The sequence below is a fragment of the Phodopus roborovskii genome, unplaced genomic scaffold, assembly GCF_943737965.1.
Source record: "Phodopus roborovskii unplaced genomic scaffold, PHOROB, whole genome shotgun sequence".
Lineage (NCBI taxonomy): Eukaryota > Metazoa > Chordata > Mammalia > Rodentia > Cricetidae > Phodopus > Phodopus roborovskii.
The window spans coordinates 166,535-182,343 of NW_026125622.1; the positions used below are offsets into that span (position 1 = coordinate 166,535).

At 48.6% G+C, this 15,809-nt stretch overlaps 1 long non-coding RNA gene across 1 annotated transcript; it reads left to right on the plus strand.

Annotated features, from left to right (window-relative positions):
• The first annotated feature begins 12,321 nt into the window (after nucleotides 1-12,321).
• LOC127217087 (uncharacterized) lies at nucleotides 12,322-13,859 on the plus strand. Its single transcript, XR_007834072.1, has 2 exons — nucleotides 12,322-12,478; nucleotides 13,792-13,859. It is a non-coding gene; the product is annotated as an uncharacterized LOC127217087 (long non-coding RNA).
• Nucleotides 13,860-15,809: the final 1,950 nt, after the last annotated feature.

Consider the following 15,809-nt stretch of genomic DNA (forward strand, 5'->3'; position numbering starts at 1 on the left):
GCATTGCATCTCAGAAGAGGCTTTGAATTTGCAAACAATGTTGAGACTGTAAGACTATGTGGATTTTTGAAGTAGAATTAAATATATTCTGCATTGTTGTATGGATATAATCTTATAGGATCCAGGGAGTGGAATGTGCTGGTTTAAATAAGAATGGCCCCCATAGGTCCATATATATGAATGAATAGTCATCAGGGAGTGGGACCCTTTGGTGAAGATTAGAGGGATTAGGAGGTGTGGACTTGTTGGAGGGAGTTTATCACTGGCTTAGAGATTTCAGAAGTTGCTTTCTCAGCCTGCAGATCAAAATGTAGCTCACAGCCATTGTTCAACACCATGTATGCTAGTTAACATGCTCTCCACTACAATGATAGTAGACTAAACTTCTAAATCTACAAGCCACCCTCCAATGTGCCCCGACCAGCGGGGAATAGTTATTTGTGGGTCAAGGTGGGCTACAACCTGGAAATAATGGGAGAGAAAGAAGGAATGAGACCAAGCAATGCTTGTCAAGGTCTAACTTTATTAGGCACAAAGAGGGGTTTTTAAAGCAAAGCAGGGAGGAAATGGGGAGGGGTAGCTGTGCTGACTCTGGGGCTCTGGTATTTTCCCAGGCCAAAAATATCAGACCCTAAATGTCTGCTTATCTCAGTTCCTGGCGTCTTGGTTCATCTCAGTTCCTGTGTTGAATGGAACAGACTGCTTTTTCAGCAGTTTTCTGTTTTACCAAGATAAGGCTCAATTAGAGTTTTAAGGTATAAGTAATTCTGCAAGAGGATGTGACTCAAGGCCGGCTCCCAACATATCCCCCTATTTAATTATTTTTTATGGAGTGTCTGTCTTAGGCTATGAGGTGAGCTCCCACAATTGGGACCCTGGGGATGGGCTTGTCACTATGTGACTAACCGGTAGGGTGCATTCACCCTCAGCACTCAAGGACATAATCAAAAATCAGGTGAGAAACTCGGGCAAGATGAGTGGCCTCCTGAGAGAAGGCCCTAAGCTACTCCCGTCGTTATGGGACCTACAGCCGAAGAGGAGGGTCTACATCTGCTTTGCGGCACCGCTATACTCCCATCATTGATGTCTCCATATTTGAGAGAACCAGGTCCTCTGTTGTTCGAGTCCTGTGAAATCAAGTCCTTGTCTAGGGGGATCAGAATTGGCATTGTCACCATCCTCAACAGGTTCCTCAGAGGAGTCCTGTTCCTTTTCCAAATGCTGATGGTAGTGTACAGACATAAGTTTTTTGAGTATGTAATCAATTTGAGTTTTGACTAATTGAGTATTCTCTGGAATGCCCAAGGCCCAAAAGTCAGCAGCAGCAACAATACCACAAATGGTCCCAGGAAAGAAGGAAGCAAGGTAGAAAGCCAAGGGGAGGTGGAAAACCAAATGTTATACCAGGACTCTGCTTGTTCCTGCTGTCGTTTACATTCCTCAAGACTTTTCTGTACTCTATCCAAGCTGTCTTCCACTAACCCAGTCTTATCAGCATAAAAGCAACATTTCTCTTTTAAGGCTGCACAAAAGCCACCCTGTTGCAAGAATAATAGATCAAGCCCTCTTCTATTCTGTAACACAACTTCTGCTAAAGAAGTATGTGAATCCTTTAGATTTTTTAGTCCATATTGTAATTCTTTAATGTCTTTGTCTACTGCCACTGTGAGTTAATTGAAATGGGAGTTAATCTATACCAGAGAGGCTATTCCTGTCCCTGCCCCAACAGCTCCAAGACCTAAAATAACAGCCAAGGTAATGGCAGTTACTGGTTCTCTTTTTACATGGCTGGAAGTATCTCGCATCATTAAACTGAACAACATCAATGAAAGATCAGCTTTGGACTACAAACTGCTCAGAATAATTTTGAGGTTTCCTGTTGAGATGATCCAGCCTCACAGACAGACTCCTCTAGCCAGGACTTGAGTCAAGCACTTTCCCATTATGCTTAGACTGAACAAAAATGAAACAGCTCAACAGTTAACCAATTTTTTTTTATTTTCAGGATCCTCTAAAGATGCTGTCACCCCCAGAGAGCAGGAAGTAACTTTAAGAACATAATACCACAGGTTAGGGATATTTGTCATTGTTTAGGGGGATTGGTTACAAAATGTTGAACAAAGGGGATTAGATTCATTGTTTAGGGGGATTGGTTACAAAATGTTGATCAAAGGGGATTAGATTCATGGTTTTTTCTTGAAAAAAAATACTGATATGATAGAATAAAGAGGATTATTGATTTTTGTCATTTCTCACATTATTTGGAAGTTGCTTGTTTGCACTTCCTGCTTAGTTAATAATATTTTTGTCTCAGGTCTCTGAGGTACTTGAAAACTAGATAGTAGAGCATAGCTTTCCTTGTTTACCAGACTCAGAAAAGAAACTCACTAAAAAAATGTAGAGTGTACAAGTTTGAGAGACAAAACAGATATTTTTAAGTTGGTAATGCAAATTAGGATAGAAAAAGTAATTTAAGTACAAGACTTTCAACTCACCAGGGTAGAATAGATAATGAAGTATTTTCTCTCAATTTGTCAAATGCAAATGGACTAGATATTGTTGTGGTGGGATTTTAATGGGGATTGCATTGAATCTGTAGATAGCTTTTGGTAAGATTGCCATTTTTACTATGTTTATCCTACCTATCGAAGAGCATGGGAGGTCTTTCCATTTTCTGGTATCTTCTTTACTTTCTTTAGAGTCACAAAGTTCTTATTATATAGATCTTTTACTTGTTTGGTAAGCGTTACACCAAGATATTTATGTTGCTTGTGGCTATTGTAAAGGGTGATGTTTCTCTGATTTCTTTCTCTGCCTCTTTGTCGTCTGAAAAAAGTAGGGCTACTGATTTTTTTGAGTTTATCTTGTATCCCGCTAGTTTGCTGAAGGTGTTTATCAGTTGTAGGAGTTCCCTGGTAGAGTTTATTGGGTCGCTTATGTAAACTATCATATCATCTGCAAATAGAGATAGTTTGACTTCTTCCTTTCCAATTTGGATGCCCTTGATATCCTTTTGTTGTCTTATAGCATTAGCTAGAACATCTAGTACGATATTGAAGAGATATGGAGAGAGAGGACAGCCTTGTCTTGTTCCTGATTTTAGAGGAATTGGCTTAAGTTTCTCTCCATTCAGTTTGATGTTGGCAGTTGGTTTGCTGTATATTGCTCTTATTATGTTTAGGTATGTTCCTGTTATCCCTGACCTCTCTAATACCTTTATCATGAAAGGGTGTTGAATTTTCTCGAAGGCTTTTTCCGCATCTAGGGAGATAATCATATGGTTTTTCTTTTTCAGTTTGTTTATATGGTGGATCACGTTGATAGATTTTCGTATGTTAAACCATCCCTGCAATCCAGGTATGAAGCCTACTTGATCATGGTGGATGATTTCTCTGATATATTGTTTATACTTACTGTATTTAGTTTTTCTTATGTTGTAGCCTTTTTATATTAGACAAAAGTGGGAATTGTGATATATTATTTATGATTTATTAAAGCTTGCCTGAGTGTAAAGAAAGCACTAGTTGGCTATAGAAGCCAGGTGGTGGTACACACCTTTAATCTTACCACTTGACAGCCAGAGGTAGACAGATGTCTATTAGTCCAAGGCTACACTGAGCTACACAAAACTAATCCAGCCCTAGAGAGAAACAGCTCACACAAAGATGATCTTAGTAGTTGGGATCACATGCATTTAATCCCAGCACTAGCGAGGTATAAAAAGCAAAGGGTCTCATGTGGAGATTCATTCTCCAGTCATGCTGAGGATAGGCAGTAGTCGGAGGCTTGGTGGAGAGCTTGTGAGACACAATCAGCCCTTTTAGCCTGAGGTAGAGGTAAGAGCTAGTGTCTTGGTTGCTTTGCTTTTCTGATATTCGGCTTCAAGCTTGAACCCCAGTATCTGTCTCTGGGTTTTTACTTTTTGTGTTACACACAGTGACACACCTTCCCCAAACAGTCCCCACACCTAGGTCCCTAGCATTCAAACCTGAGCCTATGGCAGCCATTCTCATCCAAACTACCACACCAAGTAAAAAAGTCAAGAGTTGCCTGCAAAGGAGCCCACCTGGTGCAGTGCAAAGTGGGCTGATGAGGTTGGATACCAGAAAGAAGTTTGCTATAGTCTTAGATTCTATACCTTGAAGAAATGATTCTTTAAAGGAGGGATTATTTACTGAGTTTTGATATAGGATCATGGATTATCCATGACTACATGAAAGCACTATAGAAACAATGCTGTCCCCAGACAAATACCTAACACTTTCATGAGTCTAGATTTTGGTCACTCTCTTCCCCATAAATGAGGGACAGAACAGGTCCAAAAATCTGCTGCTCGGAAGGAGGTCCTGATGCTGACTGTGTAGGTCCTACTAGTTCGAATGAGAATGTCCCCCACAGGCTCAGATGTTTGAACATTTGTTTCCTAGTTGGTAGCACTGTTTGGGGGAGGTTTAGGGGGTGTGGCCATGCTGGAGGAAGTATATCATTGGGGGTGGGCTTTTGAGAGTAAATATGCTTTGCTTATTTCCAGTTTTCTCTCTTTGCTTCATGCTTGTGGTTCAAGATATGAGCTCTTAGCTTCCCAGCTAAAGACTTTACCACCAATCCCATTTTCACTCCCCATTCCCTGTGTGTAGAATTGATACCAGACAGGATACTTTTGCTTGACTGTGCTCTCTACATACAGGGCCTCATACTACAAACGTCCTACTCCAACTGATTTTCTTCCTTCAACAATAGGAATGTTTTTGATTTAGTCATGAATGTTTTGTTCATTTTACTGTAATATTAGAGAAAAAAACCCATAACAGTCAAGACCATGACTTCATGAGTATTATCTATAAGATTACATCCTTTTAGTAAGATTCAAGCAATTAATGCAGGTGGCAAAGGCATACGGCTCCCTCCCTCTAAAAATTTCCAGTGAAGTTGTAATATGAGTGGTTGAAGCTCAAGATATACTATTTTAAAAACAGATATGCCTAAAAATTGTCCTGGGTTTGGAACGGAGCTGCACTGGTGTGGTCTTTTACAGCCCCAAGCACTCTGTCATAGTTTTGTCTTGGCTCAAGGAAAAGGGGCTGGAACCCTGCTTCTTGCCGCTTGCCCCAGGCCACTTCCAGACAGCCAGCTTGGTGGCTCCTGGCCTCTCTGGTCTCTGGTTCTTGTTGGAGCCTGCTTGCCTAGGTCTGGCTCCTCTCCCAGAATTCCTATGCAGCCCGGATTTGTCCTTGCAGCACAGCTTAGATAAAGCTGTCCAGTAGTCTCTGCCCTCACCTCTGCTTATCCTTGGGAGGTTGACTGCCTTCCTGGCCCATTCAGTAGCATTCTTTGTATCAATGCTGTTTGACACATACCTCTAACTCTGATACTATGGGCTGCTGCCATGAGACAGAAGTTGAAGTAACAAGGTGCTCATTTCAGAGACTTGTGTATCTGCTTGTGATTACTGTCTTCAAGAGAAGAATAACTCTGCTGGATCTAGGGAGGGGATGAGACCTGTGGAGCTGCCCCAGGAAAACTGTCTACACCAGGACTTTAAAGTTATGAAGAATGGTTCATTAATGTTCTTTGACATCACTGAGCTTTGGGTGTTTGGTTGCATAGCGATAGCTGACTGATACATGGACACAAAGCAGCACCCAGATCCCACCCTGTATTTGACCTAGACCTAGAATGGAATTACTGTGTCTGAATTTTCATTAGCATGCTCATTGTCAGGCCAGTAATATCACGGGGGGGGGGGGTTAGGGGGGCAAATGGAGTTTAGGGAGCAATCTACAGCTCTCATCCACAACTCCATGATCTCCCTCCTACATTGCAGAGCTGGGGGTGGACGAGTCAGGATGAGATTTAGAGATTTCCGCCATCCTAGGGACAGTGGGCGGTGCCAGGCCACATGCCCCTGCTAATGGCACAGCATTGGAATTTTCACGTCTCTGGAACTCTAGGCCCCTCTGTGTGTCACAGACACCAGTGCTTCCCACATTCCTTCCAACTGCCCTGACGCTTTCTGCCAGCCATTTGGAACTCTTCTTCTTTCAAGCTCACCTAACTTTCTTTCCAGGAAGTGATGGTCTGGAGGGGGCTCCAGTATGTGACTTGGTGAGCTGACACTTGGCACTGCTAGTGCTTCTCATATGTATGAGGTGAAGTTTCTAACTTTAGCCACCGAATAAGATTCTCTGAAAAATAATGGGACAGATGGGTCCTATACAGACACATGGAAATGGATACAGAACCAGGGGTACACAATGGGAACTGGCTCAGGCAGTTGAGGTTACAGTTTTTTTTTAGAAATGTCTCCCACAGGTTCATGTCTTCATAGTTTGGACCCCAGTTGGTAGCTGTATTTTGAAGGCCCTGAATTTTTTGGAGGTGGAGTCTGGTTGGTGGAACATGTCACTAGGAGTTGAAGGTGATACCTACCCTACCCCCAACCCTGACTGGAGCCTCAGCTTCTTTTTCTATCAGGATGGAGTAGACTCATGCATCCACACTGTGAATTGCCTCTGTGTAGTCCTTGTAAGGATGGACTGAGAAACCCCTGAAACTGGGAGCCCAAATCAACCCTTTCTTCCTAAGGCTGCAAGGTAACTTATAAAGTCATGGAGGCTGAAAAGTCTCCAAATGTGACACCTCAGCCTGAGAACCAGGAAGGTGATTCAGCATGAGTCAGGAGCTCCACTGTCCAAGGGCAAGAGAAGGCAGTGTCTGGGCCTCAGAAGAGACTAAACTGATCCTTCTTCTACTTGGAGATGGGGATCAATGTGCTGTGTCATCTAGACTGCATTTGGGGTCCTCATTTTTAAAATGAGTGCTAGGAACTGAATTTGGGTCCCCTGGTATTACTCTGAACCACTGAGCCATCTCCTCAGCCCCATTTTTATTTTTAATTATGTGCACATTTATGAAATGTATGTGTGTTCTCTGTGGGGGTTATGTGCATATGAGTGTAGGTACCCTAGAAGGCAGAAGAGCTGGAGGATCCAGAGTGTGTACTAGAAGCTGAGATCCAGTCATCAGAAAGAACAGCAAGTGTGCTTAACCTTGGAAACATCTCCTTAGCCTCCAGGGATTCCTGTTATGGAATGAATGTTTGAGGAAGTTTCCAGAGAGGCATAACGTGACATCTGTTCAAGTGTGGTTGGTGGGGCTGAGGAGATGGTTCAGTGGTTCAGAGCACTGGCCATTCTTCCAGAGGACCCAGGTTCAATCCCCACCACCCACATGACAGCTCACAACAGTCTGTAACTCCAGTTTCAGGGGATTTGACACCCTCACACAGATAGATATGCATGCAGGCAAAACCACAATGCCCATGAAAATAAAAATAAATACGTGTAGTTGACGCATTCTCTGGATTGGGGTTCTAGACCGACTGAAAAGGAGAAGCTGTGAAGCCGGTCCAGAGGCAGAATTCCTTTTGTCTGTTTCCTGGCCTGTGGGGATGATGCTGCTGTGCCATGCTCCTTCCGCTATGAACTCTGTCATGCCTTCCACACCAAGAAGAGCTGTCTAAAACACAGCTAATGCCTTCTACCTCTGGACCAGTGGTTGGATTCCTTATGGAAGCATTGGGAGAACAAGGGAGAACTTTCTTGGAAGAGAGCTGTATTTGTGTAGTGTGGCACGCCCTCTCTAGAGCCAACCACTTCAGATACCAGTCCATTGCCTTTAGACTGGAGCTAGGGCTGAGTCAGCCTGCTGTAATTCAAGCTCTGTGTGATCTGGGGCTGACCGCATCCAAGAGGAGAGGGCGGTGGGCAACTGCCCACAGCCATTTCAGGGTGGAGTTGAACCAGTGACACTGTAACTGACATGGCAAAAACAACTTAAGGAAGGGAGCATTTGTTTTGCCACACCATCTTTAATTTAAGTGGCCTTGGTAAGCTGTTTGCACATGTTGAGGCTGACTCTAAGAGAAAGACAGACTCCCCTTATCTCAGATTCAAACAGGTTTACCCCACTTGTCCTAGGAGACACTTTCCCAGGGCAGGCCGGTCTCATGCTTTAGTGACAGGGAGAAAGGAGAACACACAGCTATATTGCACCCTTGAGAACAGCTAGAAGGTTATTCTAAGTGTTATTACTTTTATTTCTCCTGTGATATAAAATGCCTGCGGTGGGAATGAGGAGTTGGGAGGCTCATCAGTGGAGAAAAAGATCCAATGCCTTCTTCTGGCTGCCTCAGGCTACTGCACACACATGATGCAAATAAACTCAGGCAAACACATATACACAGAAATAAAATGAATAAATGAAATACAATTTTAAAAAGAAAGGTGTCAATTCTTTTAAGGAGTACGGTCAGAAACATTTCTAAGACATTCTATTGGTCAAAGGCAGTTTAAATTGGGGCAGGGCATTACACCTCTTCATGGGAGGGACTCCATGCACAGGCTGCTGTTGTTGGAACCATTGGAGACACCTGCCACACTCTACAAGAGTGTTACTTCATGGCAGTATGAGTTTTCTTTCTTTTTTCCTTTGTTCACTGACATAGCCACAAAATGATTCTGAAACTGTTCCTAGTGCAATAGATAGTCAATGGGGGTAAGAATGATGTTTCCAACATTCAGTCCATATTCGGACCTTCTCGTGGACCCCCTAGGATGAGCAGTGTTTGTAGGGGAAGGTGGGATGTGATGGCTCTGCTTCCCAGCCTGTGGTATAAGTCTATCTCACCTCTCCTCACATACGCACAGACATGCAAGGAACACAAGGAGATCACAGTGAAGAAGGAAAAGACAGACTTCACGGGTTCTCAGCCAGACTCTAGCCAGTGGGAATCGCTGTTTCTCCACCTGTAAATTATGTGTGTCTCATGAGGTACCTGAGCTTCTCAGTTGTGCATTTTTACAGATGTGCTAATTGCACTTTTGTTCCTTCATTTCTGCAGGGCACTCTGTTGTTAGACTCTCCTAGGTTCTGGGCTGCAGAGGAAAGAAAGTATGGTTAGTTCTTTGAGAGACACACAAATAAGCAGGCCCTCTTAATCCATTTTCTGTTGCTGTAACCTGATTCTTGACACTTTTTCAGAAAAGAGATTTCCATGGCTCATAGCCTCGGTGTCTGGGAAATCCAAGTTTGGTCGCACCTGGTTCCTTCTGCTGAGGGCTTTGCTTCAGGCAGGGCTAGTGGGTCTGTGTGGAACCTAATGCCAGTCTAACGGATGCAGTACCGCTAGAGGGCGCTCTCCTTCCTAGTGAGCCTCCGTGAACCACCCGCCTTCCTTCTGTTAGGGCCTATTTCCCAACTAGGCTGTGCTATGTTTTTAAGCCTCCACATCAGTTGTGATGAAGATGAACCAAATACAAGCCAGAGCAACAGGTGCATTCCCCAGCATATTAGAAGAGGGCAGATCGCACCATCTTTCGCACCAGATGCGTTCAATAGACTTCCCTGACAGTTCTGGCCCTGACTGAAGAAGAATTCACCTGCATAAGGTTAGAATCCTGCTTGGTTTCAACCTTGGAACAAAAGGCTGAGGTGCCTCCTTAACATATCAAAGCGGACCTGGCTGCCAGGTTCTCCTAGCATCCCTCTGTCCCTACCTGTGTCAGGGCCCTTCTGGCTGGAATATGGCCCCCTATCCTGAACTCTCCAGACCAGGGGGCTACACTGCCCTTCCTTACATAGTCCAGCCATTTTGGTTGCCCACTCTCTTTGTACCTTTGGCCTCCAGGCTGCTGCACCTGGTTCCTGTCTCTCCCCTCCCTTCTCCCCAACATGGATTAGGGGCATGACCATGTCCCTGTCCCTGCCTCTGGCTATGCTCTCCCATGTATCTACAATAAACCTCCTCCATCACATCAGCCATGTTCCCTTCCTTTCCTTTGTTATTCCTTTTTTCATCCATTTGTTGTGTTAAATAGGCACCTCAGTCATTTGTCCCCCGGTTGAAACCCAACAACACCAAAGTCCCCACGGCTATGATCCTGGTTTAATTGGGATGGAATACGGCATGTGTTGACCTATTTTAGAAGCTTTCAGGCAATTTCATGTGCTTCATAAGTCCCTGGTTTGGATTTCCAGTCACTGCTAGAACTCCTGGTCTCCCCTTGACTCCATTCCATCATGCAAACGAATGTTTGATTTCTGCTTCAAAAGGCTCTTCTCCTACAAAGTCTAGGGAAGTCCCTTGCTTGAGAAGGAGACAGTTAGCCTTCATGTCTTCCCAGCATGTGAGGACTTTTCTCTACCCTGCCCCTTACTGGAAAATAGGACTAAGCAGACTGTGCAGCCTGGGAGGACACTGCCAGCCCTGGGCAGAAGACAACAACTCCCAGTTTGCTCATCGCCAGCCTTGTGAGGGCTAGACCACCCAAGACTGTGGTGTAGATTTGTCGTTACCACCACCCCTCCTGCAGCTGCCCCCCCCTCCAAAGCAATACCTGACCCAAAGGGCGGGGACGTGGGAGGAAGTACAAACTCAAAGCTCAAACGAGAGCTCATCACCGAGTAAGGAAGAGAATGGTGTCCAGAAATGGGGGAATTCTATGGGGATTCCTGGTGGTCCCTGCAGAGGGACAGTGAGTGACTTTTGTTGTTTTTATTGTCAATACAGCCAAGAGTGGCCAGAGGAGTGTCAGATTGGCCTGTGGCTATGTCTGTGGGGAACTGTCTTGGTTGTCTCGTGATGGGGGAAGACCTAGCTCTCTGTGGGTTTACCACCACCTCTGGATAGGTTATTCTGGCTTGTGACAGTAGGGCTGAGCAATAGGCAGACAGACAGAGACAGACAGAGATACAGAGAGGCAGAGGCAGACAGACAGACAGACAGACACACACACACACACACACACACACACACACACACACACATAGAGCATCATTCTTCCAGGTTCCCTCCCTGAGTTCCTGCCCTGACTTCCCTCAGTGACTGATATCACCTGGAAGTGTAAACTGAAATAGACCCTTTACTTTTGGTCCTGAGACCAAAGGAAGCTGAGACAGTAAACTGAAAACAGGAAGCCTTCTCTCCATTTGAAATGCAGCCAAGCCCAGCCTGGAGGTAACCCTGGAGGCAAATGGAGAGGAAGGGAGCCAGTGACAGCCCCACCCTGAAGTGGATGGGAGGAGTCAAGAGTAACACACCTTGAGGGCCCAACCTTCATTTCATCAAGTCCCACAGTCCCTCTCCCAACCCAAACTGCACCAGCAGCAGGGGACAAAGTGCTCAGCCTGTGGGGGGGAACCATTCTAGATTCAAACCACAGCACAGCACAAACAAAAAAGTAATATGAGAGGAAATGAATGAAAGTGAATACAAACACAGTCAGTGAATTCAGAGAAGGAAATGTGCTGAGATGTGCAGGTGTCCTGGAGGTTCAAGTGGAACAAAGCCTCACCAGAGAACAAGAGAGATACAGAGGGCAAATCCTTACACCCAAAGCAGAGGGGCATTAGAGAAAGAGAAAGGGGGAAATATCTATAAAGGGAAAACAAGAGTTGAACAATTAATTAAAGAGCATTTTCTGAGCTTCAGAAAGACTTGATTAAAGGGGCTGATAAAGTTCCAGGAAGGATTAATTAAAGAAAGGCATATACTTAGACAGACCCTGGTGTAATTCCAGAATTATAAACTCCCAGGTAGAAGGGGCTACTTACAAAGGAGAGGAAAATTGGTTACTGGTCTAATGTGGTGGCACACATCTGTAATCCTGAAGACCCTATGGTTTTTGCTGTTTTAATTGCTCTTGTTAATTGGCAAGGGTAAAATTTGAGGAAAAGAAAGGGGGGGAACCGGGGGGTGTTCCCCTCCAACGCCAACCAGAAAATGGGGGGTGTGGGGTGGGGGGAAGGGAGGGGGGGGGGGGGGGGGGGGGTAGGGGGAGGTGGGAAAAACTGAATTGTTTTTTTTTTTTGTGCCCCCGCCGAAAAACCAACTGTGGTTGGGTATATATAAAATATATAGATATAAAAAAAAAAAAAAACCAGTGTCATTCTGTTTCTGTTTTTGTGCGTGTGTCTCTCGCCCCCCCTACACTATCTGAATTTTGTGTGTGTTTTGCTCGGCGCGCGGGCGGGCCGGGGGGGGGGGGGGGCGGGGGGATGTGTATAAAATAAACAACAACTGTTCGTTGTGGTGGGGGTGGGGTTGGTGGGTTGGGGGGGGGGGGGGGCGGGTGCCGGGCTGGGGGGGGGTGGGGGGTTGGGGGGGGGGGGGGTGTGTGGTTGGGTGGGGGGCGGGAGGGGGGCGGGCCCCGCGCCGGGGGCGGGGAGCGGGGGGGGGGGGGGGGGGGGTGGGGGTGGGTTTTTTGTTTGTTTTTTTTTTGTTGTTGTTTGTTTTTTTTGTTGGTGGGGGGTTGGGGAGTGGGGGGGGGGGGGGGGGGGTGGGGGGGGGGGGGGGGGGGGGGGAGGGGGTGGGGGGGGGGGGCGGGGGGGGTGGGGGGGGGGTTGGGGGGGGGGGGGGGTGTGGGGGGGGGGGGGGGGGGGGGGGGGGGGGGGGGGGGGGGGGGGGGGGGGGGGGGGGGTGGGGTGTTTGGGGTGCCGGTGCGGGGTTGGGTGTGGGGGTGGGGTGGGGGGGGGGGGGGTGTGGGGTGGGTGGGGGTTGTTGTTTTTTTTGTTTTGTGTATAATTGTTTTATTTTTTAATTAAAAAAAAAAAAAAAATAAATATTAACCCCTTCTTTAGTTTTTAAGAGAGAAGAGAGGTGGAGAGGAGAGAAAAAATAAGAAGAAGAAGAGAAAAAAAAAAAAAAAAAAAAAAAAAAATTGGGGGGGGGGGGGGGGGTGGGGGGTGGTGGGAGCTAGGGGGGGAGGGGGCCGGGGGGGGGGGGGGGGGGGTGGGGGTTGTGGGTGGGGGGGGGTGGGGGGGGGGGGGGTTAATTTGGTTTAAGTTTTTGTTTGTTGTTGTTTATCACTCATTATTTAACTATCATACCTCTGTCTCACTTGCTAGTGTGGTGTGTTTTGTGTGTTGAGGTTGGGGGGGGGGGGTGTTTGTGGGTGGGGGGGGGGAGGGAGGAGGGTAGGGGGGGGGGAGGGGGAGGGGGAAAAAGAGAAAGGGGATGTAGTTTAGTAGTAAAGGGGGGGTAATGTAATTTATTTTTCTTTTTGGGGGTTTTTGTTTTGTGGGTTTTTTTGTGGTTTGGTGGGGGGTGTGGGGGGGTGGGTGTGGGGGGGGGGGGGGGGGGGGGGGGGTAGGGGGGGGGGGTAGGGAAGAGGAGGAGGGGAGGGGAGGAGGGGATTTTTGGAGGTGAGGGGAGGGAGAGTAGAGGGGGTTTGAGTGAGATATGTTTGGGGTGTTGGGGGTGGGGGGGGGGGGGGGATGGTTGTTTGGTGGTTTGTAGAGGAAGGTTATAAGAATAAAAGGTGGAAAGATGTAAAAATAAAAAAAAAAAAAAGAGAAAAGAGAGAGAAATGTGAGAAAGAAGAAAAAAAAAAAATAAAAAAAAAAAAAAATATAAAAAAAAAAAAAAAAAAAAAGGAGAGAGAAGGAGGAGGGAGGAAGAGGAGGGGGAGAAGAAGAGAGAGGAGGAAAGAGAGAGAGAAAGAAAAAGAGAGAGAGAGAGAGAGAAAGAAAAAAAAGAAGAAAAAAGAAGAAAGAAAGGGGGAGAGGAAAAGGGAAGAAAGAGAAGAAAGGAGGGGGAGAGGAGAAAGAAGAAAGAAGGGAGAAAAGGGAAAGAAAAGGAAAGGGGGAGGAAGGGAAGGAGAGAGGAGAGGGAGGGGAGGGGAGAAGAGGAAAAGGGGGGGGGGGGGGGGGAGGGGGAGGGGGGGGGGAAGGGGGGGGGGGGGGAGAGGGAAGAAGAGGGGGGGGGGGGGGGGTTGATGGAGGGAGGGGGAGGGGGGGGGGGGGGGGGGGCGGGGGGGGGGGGGGGGGGGGGGTGGGGGGGGGGGGGGGGGGGGGGGGAGGTGGGGGGGGGGGGGGGGGGAAGTGTGGTGGTGGGGGGGGGGAGGGGGAAAGGTTGGAGAAAGGGGGGGGGGAGGGGGAGGAAGGGGAAAGAGGGGGGGGGGGGGGACGGGGGGAGAAAGGGAGAAAGGGGGTAGGGGGAAAAGGGAAAAGGTCTGGTGTTGGGAGGGAAGGGATAGACCCGGTTTTGGGGGGGAGGGGGAGGGTTTATATTGGGGGGGGGGGGGGGGTTGGAAGAAAAAGAAGGGGGGGGTGTTGGAGAGGAAGGGGGAGGGCAAAAAGGGGTGGGAGGAGGGGGGGGAAAAGAAGATAAAGTGAAGGGAAAGAAGGAGAAGGGGGGAGAAGAAAAGAGAGGAGGGGAGGGCAGGGGGAGGGGGGGGAGGGGGGGAGGGGGGGGGCGGGGGGGGGTGGAGGAGAGGGGGGGGGGGAGGGCTGGGGGGGGTGGGTGGGGTGGGGTTGGGAAGGGGGCCCCTGGGTTATTATGTTGGAGGAGGGGGGGTGGTGGGGGTGTGGGGGGGGGTGAGGGGGGAGGGGAGGAGGGGGGAGGGGTAGAGGAGAAGGGGGGGAGGGAGGGGAGGAGGGGAGGTGGGGAGGGTGAGAGGGGGGGGGGGGGAGGAGGGGGGGGGGGGGGGGGGGGGAGGTGGGGGGGGGTGGAGGGGGGGGGGGGGTGGGGTGGGGGGTGGGGGGTGGGGGTGGGGTGGGGGGGTGTGGGTTGGGGTGTGTTAGGTGGTGGGTGGGGGGGGGGGGGGAGGGGGTGGGGGTGTTAGTGGATAAGGGGGTGGGGGAATTTAATGATAGGGGGGATGAAGAAGAAAAAGAAAGGGGAGAAGTAAAAAAAAAAGAGAAAAAAAATAAAAAAAGGAGGAAAAATATAGGGGAAAAAAAGGGGGAGGAGTTGTTTAAAAGGGGAAGTAAGGGGGGAGGGTGGGGGAAAAAAAGAGGGGGGGGGGGGGGGGGAGAGGGAAAAGGGGGGGGGGGAGGGGGAAGAAAAGGGAGAGGGGAGAGCGGTTAGGAAAGAGAATAGGAAGAAGGGGAGGGAGGGGGAAAGGGAAGAAGGTGGGGGGAGAGGGTGGAGAAAGGGAGAGGGAGAGGGGAGGGAAAGTGGAGGAAGAGGATGGCAAGGAGGGAAAAAGGGGGGAATAAGAAAGGAAAAAAAGAAGATACAAGAGGCCGGGAAAAGAAAAAAAAAGAAGGATAAAAAAGAGGGAAAAAGGTGAAAGTGAGAGAAGAAAAAGTAAATTGACAAAAAAAAGGGAGGGAAGTACTGGTGGGAGGAGAGAGTAAGGGAGGAGGAAGGGGGGGGTAAACGGGTGGACGGCGTAGAGGAAAAAGGGGGGGAGGGAGGTGGGTTGGGGGGTGTGGGGTTGTAGAGGAAAGGAAGATAGGGGAGAGGGAAGTAGAAGGGGGTGGTGAGAAAAAGGAAGAAGATAGATATAAAAAATAAGAGGGGGGGGGGAGGAGAGATAGAAAAGATGAGAGGGAAAAAATGGTCATTAAGGAAGGGTTAAAAGAAAAGGTTGGGAGAAAGGGGGAGGGAGGGGTAATGGGGGAAAGGGGGGGGGGGGGGGGGGTGGTGGGGAGGGGGGGGGGGTGGGGGTTGGGGGTGGGGAGGAAGGGGGGGAGAGGGTGAGGGGGAAGAAGAGAAAGAGGAGGGGAGAGGAGGGGTGGGAAGGAGGGGGAAGGGAAGGGGGGGAGAGAGAGAGGGATGAAGGAGGGGGGGGGAAGTGGGGGTTAGAACTGGGTTGGGGGGTTTGGGGGGGGGCGCTGGGGGCTGGGTGGTAGGGGTGGCCACCGCGCGTTTACCGGGTGGTGTGGGGGCCCTTAGTGGTGTAAAAATGGTGGGGTGACCAGTGGTTGTGATAAGGTTGGTGGTGGGAGCAAGGGGGGGAATAAGGGATGTTGTGGGGGGGTGGGGGGGGGGGAGGGGGTGGGGGGGGGGGGGGGGGGGGGGG